The sequence below is a fragment of the Lotus japonicus genome, chromosome 5, assembly GCF_012489685.1.
Source record: "Lotus japonicus ecotype B-129 chromosome 5, LjGifu_v1.2".
Taxonomy (NCBI): domain Eukaryota; kingdom Viridiplantae; phylum Streptophyta; class Magnoliopsida; order Fabales; family Fabaceae; genus Lotus; species Lotus japonicus.
This window is the reverse complement of record NC_080045.1, coordinates 39,049,768-39,073,111: the sequence shown is the minus strand read 5'-3', so window position 1 is coordinate 39,073,111 and position 23,344 is coordinate 39,049,768.

Here is a 23,344-nt window from a genome sequence, read left to right as displayed (position 1 = left end):
AAACCAACCTCACCCATTATACTTCCATACAATTCACAAGCTTCTGAAACACAAGCTCTTGAGACACCAACCAATGCAAAGTCTGACTCTGAGCCAAAACCCTCTGATCACTCTAATCAAGAACCCTCTGATAGAGAAATTCTCTCTCCTGCTCCTTCTGTATCCTTTCCTATCTATGTTGCTATTTCCTCTCCATCCAACAACTCTGAGACTACTCGAAAATTCTTTCAAGTTGCAAGTGAAATGTAACACCCCGAATCTCAGGGGTCACCATAGTAACCTGATAAAATAAATATGCAATGTTTTCCAAAAGGATTTATAAACATGAGTATTTTTTTTCTTTTCAAAGTGTTTCTAAAACATGTCATGCATACTCCCATCTACATATAGATTTACATCAAGCCTTGAATAAGGCAAGTACCCGAGGTAAACACGAAAGCACCCAACCTACGAAACCTAACCAATAGAAACAACTCAACGAAGAATCTATAATGCAAGGATGCCATAAATCCGACATACTTCCTATGGTCTCCGCATCGGGGAACCGTAGGAAAGCAAAGCATCAGAATCTACCCGGAAATTCAAACATAAATTCCTAAAAATCATTAGGTGAGCTTAAACCAATAACGGTAAGCTCTCTAACCCAAGGCTCTAGCCTTTAACCCGACTCTACTCTTTAGGTCCTTCACTAATCTTCAAGTCATCATATTCGGCTCGTACTGAGGTCAAGCTCCATCGAGGGTTCTCCGTCGCCTAATAGCGTTAAGCACCCAAACAACAAGTAGCAAATAGAAAGGGTTAACTCCATGCAATTACCACGTATAAAAGGGAAAAACATGTTATTAAAGTTTAAGTGCATAACATGGCACATAAGCTAGCAACTTAATCTCAATATAGATGACAACATATATCTAACAACATGAAATCAAATCATATATCAACAACGCCAACAACATGGATTTAAATCAACTATCAACAACATAGATTTAAGGCTAGATTTAATCAGATATCAGTAACATAATAACAAAGATTTAAATTAGATAACAATAACCTCAACAATATGACATCAAATTAGATAACAACAACCTCCACAATAAAATCAATCCATATAACCCAATATATAAGTGCCCTGTAGTACAACTATGTGCTACTACCAAGACAAGTAAAATAAAAAAACGTCTCGCAAGACGGGACAATCACCTGGAACGAAAACCATTGATCTGCCACTTAATAACGCCACGAAGGCCACATAGTCCGCCACAAAGGTCACACAGTCGGTCAAATCAATAGCGTCTCGCAAGACGGGACAATCACGTGGAACGAAAACCACCGATCTGCCACTTAATAAGGCCACGAAGGCCACACAGTCCGCCACGAAGGCCACACAGTCGGTCAAATCAAAAGCGTCTCGCAAGACGGGACAATCACGTGGAACGAAAACCACTGATCTACCACTTAATAACGCCACGAAGGCCACACAGTCCGCCACGAAGGCCACACAGTACAATCCAACAACGCATATGCACAAATATCAACAATTTCAAATCCAATAATCAAGACAGAGTGACCCTATGTTACTCTTAATATCAACAAGCATTCGTCAATTCAATTCCATATCCGTACAAATACATCAAGCTCTATTGAGCGATGAATCAATAATTCAGTGCTGGAAAACATAACCCTGTCTTATCAACTAGAAAGCAGTAATGACAGAAACCAGTAAACGGCCGAAGCCTCTCAGAAAATGGAGACTTACGTCTCAATAAGTTCACTCGGCCGAAGCCTCCAGAAAACATTTTCCCAGTTCAACACAACAGTCATAATCAAATGTCAATCAATTTAAACACCTTCATCTCAAACGCATGCAGTGCGATAAAAGCATGCAAGACTCAAAGACGCGCTAAACTGAGTTACCCTTACCTTTTTATTTCTCCCTCCTAGCTCAACGTCGCAGTCCAATCCAAAATAAAGCTCTCGAACTCAGCAAAGTCCCCGGGCGTCCTCCTCAGTTGTGAAACCTCACTGCTTTCTCCAAATTCGAAGCTTCGGATTTCGACATTTAGGCACGAATAGACGACAGGACCTCTGTTTGCTAAAATGTGCGTAACTCGAGCTAGAGAACTCGGAATGACATGAAACCAAAGCCAAAATTTTGACAATCGAAAGAGCTACGCCATAGCTCAGACCATACAGACCCAAAAAATATTTTTGGACACGGTCCAATTCCTTCAAGTTTCGGCCACTTCCAAAAATAGGGTTTCCCGAACTTTTTCTTTGATCTAATTTAATTTCTAGGTATTCTTAGGCGATATCTAGGCCAGGGAAACTCTCAGAAAAATTATCGGGTCGAAAACTAACATAGGGGTATTTTGGTCAGTGTTTTTAGCTCGGAAATTCAAAGTTGGAATTTCGAAAAATAAATTTGATAAGCTTGATCCTAACGACATTTATAACAACTAATCCTACTGGCGCTAAGCTCAGTCGAGAGTTTTCGAACCAAAAAGCGAAGCTTTCTCATAAAAATGGGTATTTCCACATAATTGGATCTCTGCGGCGATTCGGCGAGATTCAGCAGAAAGTAACTGGATATTCATGCTCTTGGGCATGTAGGGAATAAGTTTAGGCAGAGAAATCAAGTTATTTGGACACATTTACAAAAAGCTCAAAACTTTGAGCATAGAAAGACATAGAAAAAAGCGACAGAATTTACGATCAGAGGTAAGGAATAGCATCAGTACCTCGAGGTCTACGCGTAGCAACGAACGGCACGTCGAACCATCAAGAAATGGCAAAAAGCTCTCCTCCCCTTCTTTCTCTCAAACCGACGGCCATCTATGGTTGAAAATGTGATTTTTTTTTTCTTCTATTTATAGGAGATGGAAAACGCGGGAAAATGAAAATTTCGGATTCCGATTTTTCCTGCACATTCCTCTGTGGATTATAAGATAGAATCCGGCGACAGAATTCTAGAACTCAAAACAGGTTTCTTGGAATTTAAACAAACGATCCAATAACGGTATTAATCGATTTAACCTGAAAATATACTTTTTGCAATTGATATCGGATGAGAAAACTTCCTTCTGAAGAAAGATTGGAAACATCGAAAGAAATGGGTGCACGCGTGTGGAATCTTCGTTTGAAGCTCCGAATAGAAAAAGTCTTCATCCAAGGTTAACTTTAAGGTTCTTGAGTTGTCAGGAACTTAGTTTCGGCAAACTTCCGAGAAATGAAATCTATCGTGTGTACAGTCCAGGATTTCGTATCGAAACACTTGTCATGGAAAGGAGTGAGAGAAAATTCTTACATTCCTCTGAAGATTTTTGCATTTCGTTTCTACAGTGAATAAAGCTCGTGCTAGAACATATAGCGACTATAGTACTATTATTGGTCATTTCCTGAACTTTCTTCTACATAATACTAATCCAAACATCAAACACAAGTCAAGTTCCCCTCACGCTTACGCAAAACCCTATGTGTGAGTTGGAAATTAATTATTTATTTAATTCTAAAATCCTGGGTATTACATGAAAGGCTCTCATAAATTCCTGAATATTACCAAACAGTTCCAAGCCCAAACCGTTGTCCTGGACCAAGACCAGAACCTCTGGTTGCTCCTGATTTTCCAATCAAAGCGGTCCCTCTGACTTCAGTACCACCACCTCTTCCTCTTTCTCCTCCTCCTTAGAATGAAAAGTCTGTCTCAAACCACTCTCCAAATCCTGAGACTGAAACTTCTCATCCAAACCCTGAGACCAATACCTCTGCACCTCAAACTCTACAAATTGGTTCTCCTCAGGCTGTCTCTAAAGCTACTAGTAGCAATCATCCTTCCTCACCTGGAACCAATCTCTCAATTGTTCCCTATACCCACCTTGGACCAAACACCATGCTTGATTGCATCAACTTATTTAATCATGAAGCATCTATAAGGGTTCGCAACGTGCATGGTCGCACTGACCTCAGTGAGAACCAGACATGGTTACTGCAGACCGGGATCGTCTATGCACTTGGATGCTTGACCAAGTTGCAGTAATGATGGGTTTCCTTACTGCTGAAAGGGATCAAAGAGTTGAAGCTGCTAGCCAGCGTTTCAGAAGAAGAGAAGCGCTGAATGAACAAAAGTTAAGAGACCAGCTCTATGCTGCAATTGAAGAAGCAAGAAAGAAGAAAGAGCAAGAAGAAGCGGCAGCAAGGTTTTAAGCTGAACAACGCGAAGATGCAAGGTTGGAAGCTCTGGAACAAGCTTCTAGACTACAAGCTGAAGTTGAGGCTCTTAGAAATCAAGCACTTGTGATCATTCCAATTACTGATATAGCCTCCACCTCTGCTCAAGTTCCTCACTCTGAACAAGGCTCTGCAATTCCATCCTCTGATTCAAATCAGCCAGGATCTTCCAGACTTGATAATATTGAACGATGTCTTGAAACTCAAGAAGCTCTGGTCAAAGATATGGCAGATATGCTTGCTGAGCTTCTCCGCAGAACACCCAAGCCTTAGTTTAGGAACTCTCTCTGTTTTCATTATTTCCTTTTACTCTTATTTTACTATCTTAGTAATTTTTCTTTCGTTCTTTTAGTTTATGTTTATCTAATGACATTTTGAATTATGTGTTTTCCTGACTTCATATGTTATTTGCTTACTTGTTTTATCTATGCTTTTTACATTCTTAACACAACATATAATTGAAAATGATTTTTTTATTAATAATTCAAACTGGCTTTACATCATTTAAAAAGGAGGATTTTTCCTCAATCTTCTACATTGCCTACGCATCTCTGTCCTATCTAGTTCCAGACGATGCTGCCTATATTCTAAGTGGACCAAGCACCGGCGCAGTTCCTGTCTCTCAGGACACTCCGCCATAGCCTCCAGAGCCGCCTCTGCTGCTCTGATCTCTTCGTAGAGGTTCAGCTCCTCTTGGAAGAGTTCTTGCATTTCCTCCACGAATCTGAGGAAACCTCTGAGGATGTTGTCCATCTCCGGACTCAGACTCATCCCCAGCAGCTGATTCGTCAGCTGGTAGATGCTAGGATCCTCTGGATGCCTAACATTGATGAAGAAGTCTTCATCAAATGCCCTCTTCTTGAGCTCTTCTAAGCAAGCTATGTATGATGCCATTGCTACTTGAGTTCTGAAGCAGATGAGTTGTGAAGATCGTTATGGATTTACCTGCCTTTTATAAGCTGAGTTACGTCTCCGGATGTTAATGCTAAAGCAGTTTCTCGAGATATCTTCATTGGAAACCGATGCAAGCATTTAACCTTTTGGCTGGTGGTAAACGTTCTTTTCTTCCTTGGCCAGTGTTCTTCACTTCATTTAATTTTCTTCATCTGCATTAATTAACTATTTTCTTAATTAATTAAGTTATTATCCTTTTCTCCATTTTTTTAACTTAGACCTTCTCTAAGGGGGAGTACCTTGTAGTTCAAGCTAAGTTTTTTACACCCCATGCTTTTTGCTTATGACAAAAAGGGGGAGTACAACCAGTTTTTGATGTGTAAGCTGTGTTAGTGTGATTTCTTTTTCCTTTGGAGAATTTATGAGTTCCACTCTTTATGACCATAAATCTGTCCGTGGGCATTTGCAAGGAATACATTTTCACTTCCTCTAAACTGATCGTATGCTAAATCGGTTGACTCTGATACCTTTACCTTGCCCTTGACTCTGAATATTTATGCGCTCTGATATTCACATATTATCTATGTCATAAATTCTCACTCTGAACTCTTTTATTATTTAGCTCAGAATCTAGATATTACTAATGTTTTCATTAAGTCTTAGATTCAGGGGGAGCTAAGCTCAGAATCAAGCTGTGACTTGGATTCATATGAGCAACATAAACCATTCATCTCAGGATAAGTTTATCTCTATTCTCTAAACTCTGAGTGAATTCAGTTTATGGTTTAAGAATTGTTCATCAAAATACTTGGTTTTGTCATCATCAAAAAGGGGGAGATTGTAAGATCAAGTTTTGATCAAGTAGTACAACTCTATGTTTTGATGATTACATGTTAACTATTATGTACGAACAATTATGGTACTCTAACGTTGTTTTCTGAGTGTTTAAATGACAGGCTCTGACTTTGATCTAATTACACATAAATCAGAATCACTATGCTCAAAGAGTAACCTACGCAACGCTTTCGTACTCACTATGTTCAATCTGAACAGTAGAATAAGCTTCAGAAGATCTGAAGATAGTTAAGCTATGATATGGATTCAGATCACTCGAAGTTCTGAAGACCAGAAGTTCTGAAGGTCCAGAAGCTCTGAAGGTCTAGAAGCTCTGAAGGTCTAGAGGCTCTCAAGGTCTAGAGGCTCTCAAGGTCCAGAAGTTCTGAAGGACCAGAAGCTGAGAAGTGAAGACTCTGAGGTCCAAGAGTAAGCTAGCTCTGAAGACCAAGAACTTCTCCTCTGAGTCCAGAAGCAGAAGGTACAAAGGTTAGAGGATCCAAGCTTCTCTCTGACTCTGATCACCAAGCTTCACAAGTTCCAACATGAAGCGTCGCTCTGATCAGAAGTCGCTATCCAAGTACAAAAGCAACTGTACTATTCCTAACGACCTTACCTAACTTATTCAGCCATAGCAGAACCTGGGAATCCCAGATCTTCCCTCCAACGGTAGCATTCCATGCAAACGTCTAAACCCTAATCCTTGGAGTATATAAAGAGGCTGAAGATGAAAGATGCCGCCTAAGAAAGCTCACGCGATATACAAATATTCTCTTAGCAATCTTTCTTCAAACTGTTCTTATTGTGTTTACTTTAGCTTTCTGAGAAGCAATTCTTTGTAAACCCAAACTCTCAAATAGTTGTTTGTTTTTCCTTAAGGAGACCAAGGTTGGTTAGATCCTTGAGAAGACTAAGAGAGTGAATCTTAGTGATAGCTAAGTCATTGTATTGTTAGTCACTTTGCAGGTTGCAAGTGCAGTTGTAACAAACTTTGATTAGTGGATTGCCTTCATTCTAAGAAGGAAGAAATCACCTTAATGGGTGAACTGGATTAGCTTGAGGGATTTATCCAGTGAACCAGGATAAAATCATTGTGTGCTTTCCTCAACTCTTATCTTAGCACTTTTATCTTCGGTGTTTGAAGAGATTTGTTAAAATCTCAAGTGGGAAATGTTTTAGATTGAAAACGCTATTCAAACCCCCCCTTTCTATCGTTTTTCATACCTTCAATAGACCCAGGGGCATTGGTGGGGTGATCAGAAATGACATGGGGGTGGTACTTGCGATGTTTTCGAAAGCTAGCTGTGGGATATCCTTAGGCCTTTGAAGCTGAAGTGTTCGCTATTCTGAATTCATTACTCTTCTGTAAATGCTTCTCTTTTACACATTTCACAGTTGAAAGTGACTCATCCCTAGCAGTGGGATGGGTTAACTACAAGAATAGTAGACCCTGGAAGATGATCAATGAACTCAATCACATTGATATCCTCATGGAAGAAGTGGGCCGTAAATTGGGGTGTCGCATATATTTCGAGAAGCTAACACAATAGCGGATGAGCTTGCCAAAGAAAGTTGTAGTCGTGTTATCCCACTTTGGGAAACCCGTTCTTGAGCTCTGAATATATGTGCTCTTTACTAGCGTAGATCATTGCTGATAATGTGTGTTGTGTTGCTGATGTGTGCTTTTGATTATATCTGGTCAGTGTTTTATAACTACTGTGAAGTTATGCTTTGGTATTTTAGGCATTCATATGAATCCAATGGCGTGGTACCCTTTCCCAAAACTCGGGTCTGTAGGTTTTTTTTATACATTGAATTTAGAAGAATTTGACTTGAATTCTGTCTCAGCACATATGTGTTCGTGACAGACTCCTCTGGCCTGCCAACAAGCTCTGCAACCTCTGCAATGTATGCACTTTCTAGATTGCTAGTTTTAGTCTTTGTTATCTTATTTTCTTTTATGCTACTATTGTATCTTTGCTTTTATCTTGTAGTTTTATTTTTGGTTTGCACTGATCTGATATGTTTCATTGTCTTGTAATCTGGGAGGAGTTTTTCTTCTTACCATATATATAGGCAATAAATTAATGGCTAAAATTCAAAAATATTTTTTTACTTTTTAACTTGAATTTTAAGGATTACAATAAATACAAATAAAAATTAACTGATGATTAGAATTCTTTTACGAAATATAAATAAAATATTTTCATAAAATTAAATAATTAAAAAATATCCACCAATTAAAATATCCTTTTTCAAAAAAAAATATTAATATAATAAATAAATAAAAATTATTGAAAAACACAAACCAACTTAAAAATATTTTGAGAACTTCGTGACCTTAAAGACCCTGTTGCATATAGGGGAATACGTAGGCGCAAGCTTCAAAGTTTGTGGGGCAAAATTTCTAAATAACCATTTTTCCCTTTATTAATAAAACTAAGTAAGATAAAACAATTCCTTTCTTGAGGTATAATAGATAAGTAATTGTTTTTAATGGATGTTGTGGGATGCTGAAATCTTTCCCTACATAAATGACTTCGAATTCAGAACTCTTGTTACAGACCATTTTTTTATATTTTAGGGTTCCAATTTCCCTAAATAAATTGATGGCTGCTCTATATAATTATTTTATTTATTGTACATGATTTTCTATCGTGGCCTCGGTTGCGATAGTTGGCGTCTCAGTTGGGGAGTTTTGAGAGTCAAGCCTGTTCAAACACAAGAACGACCACAGCAACAGAGGTACCGTTACAGAGCTCTTGATCAAAAGCAAGAACGACAGCATCCAAATAAGCATGAGGAGTCTTTCTCTGTGTTCGTGGATGGTTTGGGTGATCGGATAACTCTGGCGAAATTTGGTTAAGCGTTATAATAAAAAAGATAATGTGACATTGACCTCCCTGTGGTTAAGCTCATGATGTTAGGTTCAATCTGGGAACCTTGTGAGGTGTGAGTTCTAGATCCGTCCCTAAGCATTACACTAGTAGTCTAGCCCTGGTTTATCATTTGAATTAGGGTTGCTTTATCTCTCGAAGAATTCAACCTTTATGGTTTAGGATAATAAGTTTAGATAGGACTCGTTTAGGGTTATTCATTTCCATCTTATCAATTTAGAAATTTGTCTCTCTTCCTTCTACACATTTTCCCATTATTTCTCATTCAACAATAAAAAATTTAAAAATTTAAAGAAAAAAATTGAAAAATAAAAATATATTCATTCATTTTGTCATATCATATATTTTTACCAGTTGTATTTTTTTTAAATAAAAAATTAAAATTCCAAAGCGTGAATTAGTATTCCTAGGGTTTAAATGTTTTTTTAATCTTCACCATTGTGTCATGATTCTCATTCAGTACTTCAACATTCTCTATTTCCATTCAACATTCCATAATTTTCCTCCTTTTCCATTGTACAATTAACCTCCACTTTTCTTAACCCCAATATTATTTTAATCCACAGTTGTCTCATCCATTCATCAATCTCTCCTTCATTAACCATATTCAAATACGCTTTTCCAAGCCACAAATTTTGGAAGTTATGGATTTGTGCTAAAGAAGGCGTTCCAAGAAATTTGTTATCGTATTGTAATTAACATTGGCTTCTATTAGAAAAATTGATCCACAATTAGTTCATATCGCAAAAAGTAACACAAGAAGGGGGGGGGGGTTTCAATTCTTTTAAGTTAAAACCAAAGTTTTTCAAACGATTATAAGTTTATGAAAATATTTTCGTAATCACTTGGTGCAGCGAATATAAAAAGTAAAATAGTAGACGATAAGAACACAACTATATATCCTGGTTCACCCACAAACGATGAGGCTACGTCCAGTACTTGGCTTAACTAAGATTTCCACTAACAAGTATCAGGGACTTCTCCTACAACAAGTATTAGACATGACTTCTCCCAACAAGTATTCGACAGGACTCCTCCCAACAAGTATTCTACAAGACTTCTCCTAACAAGTATTAAACAAGACTCCTCCCTCAATAAGTATTTTTAAGAACTTCTCCTAAGATCTTTTTCAAGATCGTTTGACTCTACAGGGTTCTCTTCTCACAAGAGGGATAGTCGAAATTACAAAGCTTGGGAACTACAAAATGTTTGAGGATTTGACTCTGTAAGGCCCAAGTTTTAACGTTTTGGATAAGTGAATAAAATAAATAAGTTATTTGATTAAGATAAATTTTGGAAGGAAAGAGGTTCAGGAAAAGTCCAAGAATGTATCGAAAAACCGAAAGAGTTATAGCACGACTAACATACGCTTAATCCTAGGTCGAAGGTATTAGTGTATAGTTAATTTACGCTTTAGGACACGATGGAAACTAATTCCAAAAATCCTCAGAGAAATGTTAGAACTTCTCTTTTCCGTCCTTAAACAACCATTTCGATGCGAAATCCTGGAATGTACGAACGTCAAATTCCAATTCTCGGAAGTTTGCCGAAACGGAATCCCTGATAGTTCGAAAAACCTAAGATCGACAGACGATGAAGACTTTTTCTATCCGGAAACTCAAATGAAGATTCCACCCGCGTTCTCCTACTTCTCTCATCATTCCTAATCTTTCTTCAGAAGGAAGTTTTCTCATCCGACGATCACTGCAAAAAGTAGTTTTTCGGGATAAACCGACTTACACCGACCTATGCCGATTTTGGATCTTTTGGTTTAATTCCAAGAATTCTATTTTGAGTTCTGGAATTCTGTCGCCAGAACCTATCTTAGAATGCGCAGAGGAACGCGCAGGAAAAATCGGAATCGCAAAAAAATCATTTTTCCGTTTTTTCCAAAACCTATAAATAGTTGAAAAATTAGATTTTTTTCACAAAACCCAATTTCCCCACCCCTCCAAGCCGCGAGTTTCTAGAGAGAGAGAGAGATCCGGATCTTCGTCGTTTCTTGCCCGTTTGCTTCACCGTTCGTCACTAATCGAAGACCTCGAGGTAGGTAATCTATACTCTCCTTCGAATCGTCGTTTCTGTCCATTTCTCCTGCGACTTTCTGAGTTCAAAATTTTGAGGTTTTTGAAAAACTGTTCAAATCAGTTGATTTCAGCGTCTAAACTTCTTCCCTGCATGCTCCTGAGCGTGTTCTGCGGATTAGATTTTGTCAAATGTCGACGAAATGCCGCCGGGATCAATTTCTACCCTAAATACCCATTTTTCGCCAAAGTCGCAACCTTTACGCTCTAATCTATCGACTTGGCTTAGTGCTAGTAGGATTTGTCGTCATAAACGTCGTTGTGGACGTCCCCATCCAATTTGTTTTTCAAAAATCCAATTTTGAAATTCTGAGCTAAAAATAATGACCAAACTACCCCTATATCAGTTTTCGATCCGAAAATTTTTCCGAGCCTAGAACCGTCTTAGTTACGGCTTATGTTAACCTAGGAACCAAGTTTGATCGAAGAAAAATCGACCCTCCCAATTAAGGAAAGTGGCCGAGAGCTATATCAAGGGGGGAGGAGAATCCGATTTTTCGAAAACTTGTCTTAACGCGTTAGATTGTCATACCACGGAGGTAGTAGTGTACTGTGTAACCCTAGGACTCTTTGATTGCTGAGTTTCTGACTCTTGGTGTTGATTTCTGTGATTTTTGCTTAAGGTTCGTTTGAGGAGATTCCAAGAAACCAAGGAGAAGAGCTTGAAGAACATTTTGAGGAGGAAGCTGGAAGACCCACCGGTGAGGGCTACTCTCTGAATTACTAGATAATGCTTTAGGTGTCGATGAAATTCGACTTGATTTATGTGTTATGCACCTAATTGCTAAATGTCTGAAATGATTTCTGAGGCTTCGGCCGAACTTGTTGAGTACTTGATGCCATGATATTGTGTGCTAAATGATTCACATGCTATGTGCTACATGGTTAACTTAGGATGTGTTGGAATATGCTGTTTATGTCTTTTGGTTGAGCTGTTTCAATGATGCTATTACACTTGTACCTGAGATTCTGAAAAGTGAGGATTGCGGGCAGGTCATGCCGAATTTTTATGAGATTTTGAGAGAGTTTTAAAAAGGACGAACGGAGTTCGGACCTTGTCATGCTCCAATGGATCGAGACCTTCTCAGGGAATTACTTGGGTTTATGGGAACTTTGAACTCATAGGGAATACGATAAGACTAAAAAGAGCTATTTTTATAAAGAAATTCATAAGATATTAAACAACCTCTAAACCTTTAAATAAAGATAACAATCTCGGATGCAAGCTTTGGATTGAAGTTTAGTTTTGGAAAATGAGAAGTGTCGTCGGATCCAAGTGTTGGGAAGATTTCGAGTTTTGGGTATGTTGATACTCATTCGCTCTGGGAGCAGTTTGTTTAGCCATCCAAGGGATGAGCCGAGAAGCTTCACGGAGGTGTGAGACCTTGTGAATGCGTGATACTCCACTGAGGCGTGAGACCTTGTGGAAAGCATGGATCTTCACTGAGGCGTGAGACCTCGTGAACAGCATGAAACTTCATTGAAGCGTGAGACTTCGTGCAAGTGTGTAAATTCACTGAGGCGTGAGACCTTGTGAAAGCATAAAACTTCACTGAAGCGTGAGACTTTGTGAATGTGTGAGACTCCACAGAAGCGTGAGACTTCGTGAGAGCATTGATGACTCGAAGAGTTGTCGTGAGTGGCTGCACTCTTTTGTTTATGATTAATTGTATTTTGTCGCAGAATCGACATTTACCTTAGGGTATTCTTTTAGAGACTTTAAGTTAATCTAGAACACGTGGCGACGTGTCGGGTGAGGTCGGAGACGTTGTTTGGCTAATCACTTGCATTCATGCACTCATTTTGAGGTTAATACACGGCGTGATACCGGACCTCGGTGGATTCCAAAATGGTCATAAGACCCGGATTTCCATATTTAGGACACTACGGTGGTCCTCAGTAGCAGACGGAATGGCAGACCTACGGGTTCACTGCTGATCTGACTACTTTTGTGTGGTGTAAGAGACACGCGAGCAGGAAGGTACCCACCGTGGCTGGTGTTAGGGCCGTCTCGTTGATGTCCATCCTTCTTCCGGAATGCATTTTGTTACCCAGCATTGCATTTCATGCAACATACATGCTAACTTAGTTGCTGAGTGTGATTGGTAACTGTTTATCCTATTTTTGAGGCATGCTACTTGTTTTTATGGCTCTTTATATTTATTGTGATACATGCAACCCTAGGAAGCTATCCCAAAACTTATAAGCCTGAGAGGCTAGTATTTATTATCCTATAATTATATCTGGTTTTATTAATTATATAATTCTTTGGAGTTGACCCTCGCGTCTGCTGTGTGTGTTTGGGCGGACTACGCCATTTGTCAGATGAGTATGGGGGATTGGTTTACCATGGTCAGCCCGTCAGGGGGGACCAGGTACGAGATGCTTGACCAAGACGACCCAGGTGCATGGGTGGTCGATCCCGAGGGCCACCGTGCGACCTACACCGGTCGGATCATGGAGGACCGTGTCGACCGATTTGGACGCTTGACGGAGGGAGTGATGAGGAGGCACATAGTGAGCTTCAACCTGCCTCCAGGAGTACACTGTGGACCCGGCTTGGGAGTACCTCCACCGCCACCATCTCCTTCAGATGATGAGGATCCTTCTGAGGAGTTGCCAGTAGGTGGGGCTTCGACGGAGTCTAGTCCGTCTACTGCTGCTGCTGTCGTCGCGGATCTCGTTCCGGGCCCCGAGCCCGAGAGTCCAGTGCGGGAGCGCATTAGGGTGGACAGAGAGGGCAGTGCTGAGTACGTCGACCTAGTCGTCCTGGATGCAGATTCGGATGACGACCGCGCTAGCATGTAGGATCGAGTGCTAGTGTGGGCTCCTCGGGTAGGGATAGTGTAGGAGTTGTGTCGATGCTCTGACCGTCATGCTTCCGTTTTTGGGGACAGGGTAGTTTTCCTACCGGTAGCTTTTGTGTGGTTTCCTATGGAGATCACAGAGAGCTGGTTGGATTTAGGGGGTCTTTTCTTAGGCCGCTGGGCCAACTTGCTCTCAGTTTTTGTAGGTTAGTGTTGCGGACACAGTATCTTCATCTTGGACTGTACATATTGCCTTCGGGCGTTACTCTTTTCTGTCACCCGACACGAGGCATGTATATATAGTTGTATAGTAGTTCCTTTTATCTTTTGTTGGGGAGTTTTATTGCTTTCTGTCTTTAGTTATATTGTCGAAAAAAAATAATTCACGTTTTTCCGCTTAAAGTATTTTCTTTTGGTTACTAAAGTGACGCCACCGAAATCGGGGTGTTACATTTGTGGTATCAGAGCTTAGTCGAGTCTTTCGGGAGTCTTTGGGGAATAGGTCTTCTGTGCTAGGTTGTGTGACTCTGCGAAGAGTAAAAATTGATTGTCTGCCAAGCGATTTTTCGCTTAGAATTGTTTGAAGTTATTGCTTAATCATATTGTATAGTTATTTTGGATGCTATCTTATGATGAGCACTAACTGGTTGTTAATTTAGCAGAACATGGTGAACGCTAACCAACTAGCTGAGATGATGGCCACTATGGCCCAAGCTGTGACTGCACAGGCAAACGATAATGCTATGAGGCGTGCTGCTGAGGAGGCACGTGATCAGCACCAACGCCAGAGGGAAGTGACAATGGATCAGAACAGAGGCCTGAATGATTTTAGGAGACAGGATCCACCTAAGTTCTCGGGGGGTACGGACCCGGACAAAGCGGATCTCTGGATCCAGGAGATTGAAAAGATCTTCGGTGTATTGCAGACTGCTGAGGGGGCCAAGGTGGGAATGGCAACCTTTCTACTGTTGGGTGATGCTGAGTACTGGTGGAGAGGCGCCAGAGGAATGATGGAAGCAAACAACCTGGAAGTGAACTGGACTTCGTTTCGTGCTGCTTTTCTGGAAAAGTATTTTCCAGATAGTGCGCGGGACGAGCGTGAGTCGCAATTCCTGACACTTCGTCAGGGTAGCATGTCCATCCCGGAATATGCTGCCAAGCTGGAATCGTTGGCCAAGCACTTTCGATTCTTCCGCAATGGGGTCGATGAACCCTACATGTGCAAGCGCTTTGTGAATGGGCTGAGGCCCGATATTGAAGACTCGGTGAAACCGTTGGGGATCACTCGTTTTCAGACTTTGGTTGAGAAAGCCACTGAGGTGGAGATAATGAAGAACAGGAGACTGAACCGTGTTGGGACAGGAGGGCCGATGAGGTCGGGCTCTCAAAATTTTCAAGGCAGAGGGAGATTTCAGAGTAGGAAGCCGTATCAACGTCCTGCAGGTAGAGGAATTGCTTCAGGATCTTATAGGCCCATGGTGGGTACTGCTGGAGGTTCTGGAGGTCAGACTGTGAACAGGGAGATGACCTGTTACAGATGTGGGCAGCCTGGGCACTATGCCAATGCTTGTACTGACATGAGGCCCAAATGCTTTAACTGTAACAAGTTGGGGCATACTGCTGCTCAATGCAGAGCACCTAAGACAGAACCCGCTGTAAACACTGCTCGTGGGAAGCGTCCTGCTGCCAAGGCAAGAGTCTACACCATGGATGGTGAAGAAGCTGAAGATGTTGATGGTCTGATCAGGGGAGGTTGCGAGATTGACGGTAATCTCCTAACTGTACTTTTTGATTCCGGAGCAACGCACTCTTTTATCTCTAGGGAATGTGCTACTAGATTAAAACTTCCCGTTACTGCTTTGAGTTTCGATCTTATAGTTACCACACCTGCCAAAACTCTGCTTGCCAATACTGCATGCATGTATTGCCCAGTAACCTATAGGGATAAAGTTTACCATGCTAACCTAGTGTGCCTAACTCTCAAGAACCTAGATGTTATCCTAGGGATGGACTGGTTGTCTCACTACCATTGTCTTCTGGACTGTAGCCGAAAGAGAGTGGTATTTCCTGACTCGGATCTTTCCGAGTATCTATCCGCCAATCATATTAATGTCTCTCTGAATGAAGGATCTCAAGAGTATTCAGTTTTGTTGAGCTTGGAGAGTAAAGGAAATTCGGAAGTGAGTAATATTCCAGTTGTGAGGGACTTCGCGGATGTTTTTCCTGGCGATGTACCTGGTTTGCCGCCTGTACGCGACATTGAGTTTGCTATTGACATCGTACCGGGAACAGGACCGATTTCGATTGCACCATATCGGATGGCACCTGCGGAATTGGTGGAGTTGAAGTCTCAACTTGAGGATCTTCTGTCGAAAGGATTCATCCGACCAAGCGTTTCACCTTGGGGAGCACCCGTCTTATTGGTGAAGAAGAAGGATGGGAAATCTAGACTTTGTGTCGACTATCGACAACTGAACAAAGTAACCGTCAAGAATAGGTATCCGCTACCCAGAATTGATGATTTGATGGATCAACTACGAGGAGCTGCGATATTCTCAAAGATAGACCTGAAGTCGGGTTACCATCAAATTAGAGTAAAGACTGAGGATATCCAGAAGACGGCATTCCGGACTCGTTATGGACACTATGAGTATCTAGTGATGCCATTTGGGGTGACAAACGCACCTGCTATCTTCATGGATTACATGAACAGGACATTCCATCCGTTCTTGGATCGATTCGTCGTGGTGTTTATCGACGACATTCTGATCTACTCAAAGAACGCTGAAGATCATGAAGGGCACTTGCGTCAGGTTTTACAAGTGTTGAGAGAGACAAAGTTGTACGCCAACCCTTCTAAGTGTGAATTTTGGCTCGAAGAGGTAAAATTCTTGGGCCATGTGATCTCTAAAGAAGGTATAGCTGTGGATCCAGCAAAGGTAGAGACGGTGTTGTCATGGGAACGGCCAAAGACCGTGACTGAGATCAGGAGTTTTGTCGGTTTGGCGGGGTACTATCGTCGCTTCATTGAGAATTTCGCCAAGATCGTTGGACCCTTGACTCAACTTACGAGAAAGGATCAACCTTTTGCATGGACCGAAGCGTGCGAAACTAGCTTTCAGACAATGAAGGAACGTTTGACGACGTCACCTGTACTCGTCTTACCGCAACCAGAGGAACCGTATGAAGTGTACTGTGATGCTTCGCATCAAGGTTTGGGATGTGTGCTGATGCAGCATCGGAAAGTGGTGGCTTATGCTTCACGACAACTGAAGACTCATGAGAAGAACTATCCGACTCATGACTTAGAACTTGCTGCCATTGTGTTTTCGTTGAAGATCTGGAGACATCACTTATATGGATGCAATTTCACCATATTTAGCGATCACAAGAGCTTGAAGTACTTGTTTGACCAGAAGGAGTTGAACATGAGACAACGACGTTGGATGGAGTTTCTCAAGGATTACGATTTTACCTTACAGTACCATCCTGGAAAAGCTAATGTTGTTGCTGATGCATTGAGCAGGAAAATGCATATCTCGTCAATGATGGTGAAGGAGCTACAACTGCTGGAACAATTCCGAGATTTGAGTTTGGACGTAAGAGTATCCGAGGGAGAACTGAGGTTCGGGATGATCAGGATTACCAATGGATTGATGGAAGAAATCCGAGACCAACAGTTACAAGATGAATTTTTACTCGGAAAAAGGAATTTGGTAATTCAGGGTAAGGACCCGGAATTTAAGGTAGGAAGTGACAATATCCTACGGTGTAAGGGTAGAGTTTGCGTACCCAATAACCCTGACCTAAGGAGGTTGATACTGGACGAAGGTCACAAAAGTAAGCTGAGTATTCACCCTGGAATGAAAAAGATGCACCAGGACTTGAAGGTGAATTTTTGGTGGCCAGGAATGAAAAGACAAGTGGCAGAATACGTAGCTGCATGTTTGACCTGTCAAAAGGCGAAGGTGGAACATCAGAAATCTGCGGGTATGCTACAAAGCTTGGATGTACCTCAATGGAAATGGGATAGCATATCGATGGATTTCGTCGTGGCGTTACCAAGAACTCAAAGAGGATATGACTCGATTTGGGTAATCGTGGATCGACTGACTAAGTCGGCTCATTTCATACCGGTGAGAACTACGTACAATGTGGACAAGCTATCAGAGATTTATATAGCTGAGATTGTGCGACTTCATGGAGTGCCAACAAGTATCGTTTCCGATAGAGACCCGAAGTTTACTTCACATCTGTGGGGAGCTCTTCATGAGGCTTTGGGAACGAGGCTGAGATTAAGCTCTGCTTATCATCCACAGACTGATGGGCAAACTGAGAGAACTATCCAAACATTGGAGGATTTGCTACGAGCTTGCGTGTTAGACAATAAGGGCAGTTGGGACACCCTATTGCCACTGATTGAATTCACATATAACAACAGTTTCCATACGACCATAGGTATGGCACCGTATGAGGCATTGTATGGCCGCAAGTGTAGAACACCTTTATGTTGGTATCAGGATGGAGAGAATTTGTTAGTAGGACCGGAACTTCTGCAACAGACAACTGAGAAGATTAAACAGATCAGGGAAAAGATGAAGGCTTCTCAGAGTAGACAGAAGAGCTATGCAGATCAAAGGCGCAGAACCCTGGAATTTGAAGAAGGGGATCATGTGTTTTTGCGAGTTACCCAGACTACAGGAGTTGGTCGAGCAATCAAGTCAAGAAAGCTGACGCCAAAGTTCATTTGACCTTATCAGATTACTCGTCGTGTAGGACCGGTAGCTTACCAGATCGCACTACCGCCTTTTCTATCAAACGTTCACGATGTATTCCATGTGTCACAACTGCGGAAGTATATTGCTGATCCGACGCACGTCATCGAGCTGGATGACATTGAGTTGAAGGATAACTTGTCTTTCGAGACACCGCCAATCAGCATTGGTGACACAAGGGTAAAGCAGTTGAGGGGTAAAGAGATCGAGTTAGTGAAGGTTATTTGGAACAAGGACACCGGTGATGCAACGTGGGAGCTGAAGGAAAAGATCAAGGAACAGTATCCAGAACTTTTTACTGACCCTTAAGTTTCGAGGTCGAAACTTTCTTTTTGGAGGGTAGTAATGTAAGGCCCAAGTTTTAACGTTTTGGATAAGTGAATAAAATAAATAAGTTATTTGATTAAGATAAATTTGGGAAGGAAAGAGGTTCAGGAAAAGTCCAAGAATGTATCGAAAAACCGAAAGAGTTATAGCACGACTAACATACGCTTAATCCTAGGTCGAAGGTATTAGTGTATAGTTAATTTACGCTTTAGGACACGATGGAAACTAATTCCAAAAATCCTCAGAGAAATGTTAGAACTTCTCTTTTCCGTCCTTAAACAACCATTTCGATGCGAAATCCTGGAATGTACGAACGTCAAATTCCAATTCTCGGAAGTTTGCCGAAACGGAATCCCTGATAGTTCGAAAAACCTAAGATCGACAGACGATGAAGACTTTTTCTATCCGGAAACTCAAATGAAGATTCCACCCGCGTTCTCCTACTTCTCTCATCATTCCTAATCTTTCTTCAGAAGGAAGTTTTCTCATCCGACGATCACTGCAAAAAGTAGTTTTTCGGGATAAACCGACTTACACCGACCTATGCCGATTTTGGATCTTTTGGTTTAATTCCAAGAATTCTATTTTGAGTTCTGGAATTCTGTCGCCAGAACCTATCTTAGAATGCGCAGAGGAACGCGCAGGAAAAATCGGAATCGCAAAAAAATCATTTTTCCGTTTTTTTCCAAAACCTATAAATAGTTGAAAAATTAGATTTTTTTCACAAAACCCAATTTCCCCACCCCTCCAAGCCGCGAGTTTCTAGAGAGAGAGAGAGATCCGGATCTTCGTCGTTTCTTGCCCGTTTGCTTCACCGTTCGTCACTAATCGAAGACCTCGAGGTAGGTAATCTATACTCTCCTTCGAATCGTCGTTTCTGTCCATTTCTCCTGCGACTTTCTGAGTTCAAAATTTTGAGGTTTTTGAAAAACTGTTCAAATCAGTTGATTTCAGCGTCTAAACTTCTTCCCTGCATGCTCCTGAGCGTGTTCTGCGGATTAGATTTTGTCAAATGTCGACGAAATGCCGCCGGGATCAATTTCTACCCTAAATACCCATTTTTCGCCAAAGTCGCAACCTTTACGCTCTAATCTATCGACTTGGCTTAGTGCTAGTAGGATTTGTCGTCATAAACGTCGTTGTGGACGTCCCCATCCAATTTGTTTTTCAAAAATCCAATTTTGAAATTCTGAGCTAAAAATAATGACCAAACTACCCCTATATCAGTTTTCGATCCGAAAATTTTTCCGAGCCTAGAACCGTCTTAGTTACGGCTTATGTTAACCTAGGAACCAAGTTTGATCGAAGAAAAATCGACCCTCCCAATTAAGGAAAGTGGCCGAGAGCTATATCAAGGGGGGAGGAGAATCCGATTTTTCGAAAACTTGTCTTAACGCGTTAGATTGTCATACCACGGAGGTAGTAGTGTACTGTGTAACCCTAGGACTCTTTGATTGCTGAGTTTCTGACTCTTGGTGTTGATTTCTGTGATTTTTGCTTAAGGTTCGTTTGAGGAGATTCCAAGAAACCAAGGAGAAGAGCTTGAAGAACATTTTGAGGAGGAAGCTGGAAGACCCACCGGTGAGGGCTACTCTCTGAATTACTAGATAATGCTTTAGGTGTCGATGAAATTCGACTTGATTTATGTGTTATGCACCTAATTGCTAAATGTCTGAAATGATTTCTGAGGCTTCGGCCGAACTTGTTGAGTACTTGATGCCATGATATTGTGTGCTAAATGATTCACATGCTATGTGCTACATGGTTAACTTAGGATGTGTTGGAATATGCTGTTTATGTCTTTTGGTTGAGCTGTTTCAATGATGCTATTACACTTGTACCTGAGATTCTGAAAAGTGAGGATTGCGGGCAGGTCATGCCGAATTTTTATGAGATTTTGAGAGAGTTTTAAAAAGGACGAACGGAGTTCGGACCTTGTCATGCTCCAATGGATCGAGACCTTCTCAGGGAATTACTTGGGTTTATGGGAACTTTGAACTCATAGGGAATACGATAAGACTAAAAAGAGCTATTTTTATAAAGAAATTCATAAGATATTAAACAACCTCTAAACCTTTAAATAAAGATAACAATCTCGGATGCAAGCTTTGGATTGAAGTTTAGTTTTGGAAAATGAGAAGTGTCGTCGGATCCAAGTGTTGGGAAGATTTCGAGTTTTGGGTATGTTGATACTCATTCGCTCTGGGAGCAGTTTGTTTAGCCATCCAAGGGATGAGCCGAGAAGCTTCACGGAGGTGTGAGACCTTGTGAATGCGTGATACTCCACTGAGGCGTGAGACCTTGTGGAAAGCATGGATCTTCACTGAGGCGTGAGACCTCGTGAACAGCATGAAACTTCATTGAAGCGTGAGACTTCGTGCAAGTGTGTAAATTCACTGAGGCGTGAGACCTTGTGAAAGCATAAAACTTCACTGAAGCGTGAGACTTTGTGAATGTGTGAGACTCCACAGAAGCGTGAGACTTCGTGAGAGCATTGATGACTCGAAGAGTTGTCGTGAGTGGCTGCACTCTTTTGTTTATGATTAATTGTATTTTGTCGCAGAATCGACATTTACCTTAGGGTATTCTTTTAGAGACTTTAAGTTAATCTAGAACACGTGGCGACGTGTCGGGTGAGGTCGGAGACGTTGTTTGGCTAATCACTTGCATTCATGCACTCATTTTGAGGTTAATACACGGCGTGATACCGGACCTCGGTGGATTCCAAAATGGTCATAAGACCCGGATTTCCATATTTAGGACACTACGGTGGTCCTCAGTAGCAGACGGAATGGCAGACCTACGGGTTCACTGCTGATCTGACTACTTTTGTGTGGTGTAAGAGACACGCGAGCAGGAAGGTACCCACCGTGGCTGGTGTTAGGGCCGTCTCGTTGATGTCCATCCTTCTTCCGGAATGCATTTTGTTACCCAGCATTGCATTTCATGCAACATACATGCTAACTTAGTTGCTGAGTGTGATTGGTAACTGTTTATCCTATTTTTGAGGCATGCTACTTGTTTTTATGGCTCTTTATATTTATTGTGATACATGCAACCCTAGGAAGCTATCCCAAAACTTATAAGCCTGAGAGGCTAGTATTTATTATCCTATAATTATATCTGGTTTTATTAATTATATAATTCTTTGGAGTTGACCCTCGCGTCTGCTGTGTGTGTTTGGGCGGACTACGCCATTTGTCAGATGAGTATGGGGGATTGGTTTACCATGGTCAGCCCGTCAGGGGGGACCAGGTACGAGATGCTTGACCAAGACGACCCAGGTGCATGGGTGGTCGATCCCGAGGGCCACCGTGCGACCTACACCGGTCGGATCATGGAGGACCGTGTCGACCGATTTGGACGCTTGACGGAGGGAGTGATGAGGAGGCACATAGTGAGCTTCAACCTGCCTCCAGGAGTACACTGTGGACCCGGCTTGGGAGTACCTCCACCGCCACCATCTCCTTCAGATGATGAGGATCCTTCTGAGGAGTTGCCAGTAGGTGGGGCTTCGACGGAGTCTAGTCCGTCTACTGCTGCTGCTGTCGTCGCGGATCTCGTTCCGGGCCCCGAGCCCGAGAGTCCAGTGCGGGAGCGCATTAGGGTGGACAGAGAGGGCAGTGCTGAGTACGTCGACCTAGTCGTCCTGGATGCAGATTCGGATGACGACCGCGCTAGCATGTAGGATCGAGTGCTAGTGTGGGCTCCTCGGGTAGGGATAGTGTAGGAGTTGCGTCGATGCTCTGACCGTCATGCTTCCGTTTTTGGGGACAGGGTAGTTTTCCTACCGGTAGCTTTTGTGTGGTTTCCTATGGAGATCACAGAGAGCTGGTTGGATTTAGGGGGTCTTTTCTTAGGCCGCTGGGCCAACTTGCTCTCAGTTTTTGTAGGTTAGTGTTGCGGACACAGTATCTTCATCTTGGACTGTACATATTGCCTTCGGGCGTTACTCTTTTCTGTCACCCGACACGAGGCATGTATATATAGTTGTATAGTAGTTCCTTTTATCTTTTGTTGGGGAGTTTTATTGCTTTCTGTCTTTAGTTATATTGTCGAAAAAAAATAATTCACGTTTTTCCGCTTAAAGTATTTTCTTTTGGTTACTAAAGTGACGCCACCGAAATCGGGGTGTTACAGACTCTATGGTATACTTTGTGTTCTTGATCTAGAGAGAGTGGGATATGAAGATCTGGCTCTTAAGAATATCTCTCTTTAAAGCAGACAACATCTACAGGTTTGAATCTTAAGCCTTTCTTTGAGGTTGTTTCTTTCTTACTTGACGAAGATTTTCGACTTGGATGAAAGTTCTAGCTTAGTTTCTTGCGTTCTGAAAATCTTCAATTCATCCTTCTATACTGCAAGAGCTTCAAGAGTTTGTTGAGAGCCGTTGGAGCGTGTAGATCATCTTGAGTACTAGTCGTTGGATCAAGCGGTCTTCTTGTCAGCTACATTAAATGCATTGTATCCTTTGCTGAGGCAAAATGCTACTAAGTGTGTAT